Source organism: Rutidosis leptorrhynchoides, chromosome 8 (genome assembly GCF_046630445.1).
Source record: "Rutidosis leptorrhynchoides isolate AG116_Rl617_1_P2 chromosome 8, CSIRO_AGI_Rlap_v1, whole genome shotgun sequence".
Taxonomy (NCBI): Eukaryota; Viridiplantae; Streptophyta; class Magnoliopsida; order Asterales; family Asteraceae; genus Rutidosis; species Rutidosis leptorrhynchoides.
The window spans coordinates 133,777,912-133,782,509 of NC_092340.1; positions in this window are offsets into that span (position 1 = coordinate 133,777,912).

A 4,598-nucleotide genomic window follows, 5' to 3' on the forward strand; every position below is an offset into this window, starting at 1 on the left:
CCTTCAGGACTTCCTTGGCGTACTCCAACTCACGACTTAGAGTTCTAACACCCACCGCCAATACTCTAGAGAGTTCGTTCCCGAATGCACTCTACACTAACACGCCCCTACATGAGACAGTCCAAACTAACACTCTACGTCTCTAGTTGGCTCTCAAAACGAGGCAACTACTGGAAAATGACCCAAACACGCCTACTAAACCGAGGGACCACCGTACTTTCCGGGTACATACTCCCCCACTTAGGGTTTTAACCCCACGCTATCACCGTCAAGATGATAATACCTTGCGAAATTTCAACATTCTACATCACACATGCCCGGTATCAACGTTGGTCATACTTAAAATCTTCAGCGGACTTACCAAAAGATACATGAAACTCGACCTTTCGAATTGGTCAAACGTCGACGCCCGCTAATCTTCACAATAAACCATCTTCGTACCTTCGGGTTTTCTCGTCGGTACCCAAGTACAAAATAATCACAACACCGGAGTGAAGCATTCCACTTGCAGGTATACGGAGGGCACCTGACGTAGTGTTATGCAACTCCCATTACTACCACCGAGTCTCAATCACTCGACCCTTTTAGGTCCCTCCTCGGTGTCATATGACACTTGACTATTCGAAGTCACACAAATCCAATGGACATTACAGCTCAACGCCTACAACCTTCTAGTGACGCCTGCTTGTCACTATCCGCCTAGGCCGCAAAGCAAGCCTAGCAATCCTTTCACTTACAATGGTGATGCTTGGTGCCACCAAGACTTACACCCCAACTCGTATCCTCTCAACCGTTAACACGGTTACTTACATACACCAAAGATAGTCAACAATCGTGACTCTTCCCGCACACCTACATGATCAACGTAAGCGCCTCTCGAACGGCATGCCATCCTACGCTAACCCTTATGGAGAACAATACAAGTAACCCTCTAATCATCCCATGGTTACCCCCGACTTGGTTAAGCCTCCAACACCAACCCAATTAACCCGACTCGGTCAAGTCAAATACACTATGTCGACCCGCCTCGATCAACACCTAACAACAACCGATTATCCCTACTTGGTTAAGTCAACACACACGGTCAACCCGACTTGGTTAAGTCCTAACAACAATTGATTAACCCGTCTTGATTAGTCAAACGCACTCGGTCAACCCGACTCGGTCAACACTCCTAACAATTTATCGATTAACCCGACTCGGTTAGTCAAACTATCTCGGTCTACCCGACTCGGTCAAACCCCTAAAAACAATTTGAGTAACCCGGCTTGGTTAGTCAAATACCCTTGGTCAACCCGACTCGGTCAACACCTAACAACAATTGATTAACCCGACCTGGTTAGTAAAATCGCAATGGACTAACTCGACCTAGCTAGTCACTACAACACATGGATAAACTCAATCATTACCCAAATCACCCGCACATAGATAGTACTAAAATCGAATAGTACCTGAATCAAGCATCTCCAGATTTTCGCGCCCCGTCACTATTCCACTCGGGACATTCCGACTTCCGGTGTCCCTCCTTCCGGCACTTAAAACATGTGACCTTGCTCGACGGACAATCACGAGACTTATGCCCCGTTTGTCCACAATTATAACACGCGAATTTAGAACCACCCGTGTCACTCATCTTTACGCTTCCGACACCTTCGGTAGCGCTTTTACTCTTCTTGTTCGAAAACGCCGTCGCTTCGAACTTCCGTTTACTAACATCGGACACACTTGGCTTCGACACCTCCGGTTCGAAACCCCGAGCCAACTCAAACAACTCTTCAAAAGACTTAGCCATTCCCCGACTAATCTTACCCTTAAATTCGTCATTCAGTGTACGGTAGAAATCTTTCATCAACTTGTGATCGTCACCAACGTACTCCGGACAAAAACGAGTCTTTGCTAAAAAGGTAGACTTGAGAGTAACCAAGTCCATCGAACCCTGTCGCAAATTGTGTAACTCGTCCCGGATTCTATCAAGATCGGAAGAAGTTCGGTATTCATCAAAGAACTCCTTTTTGAACTCATCCCATGACAAGCTCATACATTGTTCCTCGCCATACAATTGAATCTTGTCATCCCACCACAACTTGGCTTCTTCACGTAACATACTAGAACCGTACCTCGTTTTCTTCTCAGGAGGACATTCACTAGTACGGAAAGCCCCCTCGATGTCGGAAACCCAACATGTACTCTTCAACGGATCCCTTACCCCATTAAACATAGGAGGTTGTGCATCCTTGAAGTTTTTGTAATGGAAGTCCCGCCTCCCATTTCCTTCACTCCCTTCACCTCGGGGAAAAATATTTTTAGCATCAAGCGCTTCCTCGATTGCGACCTTCACCCTTTCATCAATTAGATCGGTTATTTGCTCATCAACCGATTCCCGGAAAACCTTTCTAACATCCTCGAGAAACTCCGTTTTTTGACGTTTAAAGATGGCCTCAACCTTAGCCGTGAACTCAACGTCTTCGTCTTGATCTTCGTTGGCTTGTTTGCTCCTTGTCGTCATTCTAAGAAATGAACTCGGTTAGGAACACAACATGAATAACTTACACACACCACCACGATCAATCGTTCACAAACATATAATATGCCACCGTTCGTACATCCCATCTAGTTCAACACTTGTTGTACATCACTTGCATGACTTGGCTTGCAACCGTAGAAGCATTATTACGCTCACACGCCATGCCGAACTCATGAATACAACAATCATCTCGCTAGATGTTCAACACAACACAACATGATTAGTAACACATAATCAATACATAGTTAAAGCACCTATTCTCAAAGGCACTAACTAGAAACCCGAACCGACCCGTAATCCTACAAGTCCCGCATAATAGTCCACACAAAAAGTCTAAGTCTAGGAGCCTATCTCAAGTCACCTAAATCCCTTAGACCATGCTCTGATACCACTTGTAACAACCCAACCCGATATACAATCGACCACGTGAAATTTACCAAAATAAAAAAAAAATTCTTTGTTCAGCAGGTGGCGCGGCGCGCCATAACCTTGCGCGGCGCGCCAAAGTGGCCTGTCCAAAAAGTCTTGAAATGCTAAAATGTTTGACCACTTCCCGACGTATTTAGACAAAACGCTATTCACAACATATTCATATATGAAAAACTAACATGTTCCATTCATAAAATAAGTTTTACGAGGACTGGGCCCACATCGGCAGTTTTACGACTTTCATACGAAAATACAAGTTTTCAACCACATGATTTGTAATACAAAATAAAGGCCGAGCACGGCGATTGGGGATACGCTACCCAATCCTAATCAATCTAAAAGCAAGCCTTCTAAAGCAACTACGCAAGTCCACTAGTCCCCGCTTACCCGAGCCTCCGCATCCATGCAATCTATAAAAAAGTCAACAACGAGAGGGTAAGCTAACGCTTAGTGAATGCAATACTTATACATATACATATGTAATTTACCTACACGCATCCACTTACAATACCATGCAAACAAAATGCATAAACGAGCTAGCAACACCAAACATACGACTAGCAACAACGTTAGTATATAAATCGCCACAATAATATACTAAATCACAATAATGCATAAATATAACAAACCGTTTCCCGCTATGGCACTACCGACTTGTAGACGACCAATAACGTCGAGTCTCACTCGTATGTTGTCACCGACTTGTGACTCATCAAAGGGTGTCACCGACTTATGAACTACCCACCAATATCTATGGGTCACCGACTTGTGAACGCCATGTGACATCACCGACTTGTGAAGCGCCACTAAGTGTCACTGACTTGTGAACACTATAGGGTGTCACCGACTTGTGAATCACCCAAGGGTATCACCGACTTGTGAACCCCCATCAATACATATGGGTCACCGACTTGTGAACCTCCATGTGGCATCACCGACTTGTGAAGCACCACCTAGTGTCACCGGCTTGTGAACACTATGAAGTGTCACCGACTCGTGAATCACTTCCCCGACTTATGGTGACACCGACTTGTGAAACACCAACCAACTACTAAGGGTCACCGCCCCGTGAACCACTATGAGGTGTCACCGACTTGTGAATAACCTGTCGAGACACTACCAACTTGTAGTTCCCATCCCATCATACCAACAAATATGTCACCGTCTTGTGACATAACGCCCACTACTCACGATGTGGCACCAAAGGCCCACATCGCGTACGAGTAAATAAACCACATACATACATGTATAAATATTCCACTCACCTCGATTACTTGAAGAAGTGCAACTCGCAAACTTGAACTCCTTCCACCGACTTCACGTATATCACCTACGCAAACCATACATGCAAATAAGCTACAACTTAAGCCTATTCGACTTAACACATCACAAGTGTAATTTCGACTATATACACTTGACCAACTTTGACTAAGTCAAATCTCACCCGAACCACTCATAATCACAATCGAATAGTGATTATGTCCCACTAATACATTTTGCACAAGGTTTGATCAACCAATCCCCCATTTGGACTCACGACCCGCCCAAATTGACATAAAGTGCAATCTACGCCTTTTTGCACTTTTAACGATACTCGAAAGTCCAAAACTAACGAGACCATTTCCCGCGTTCCCGAAATACCTAA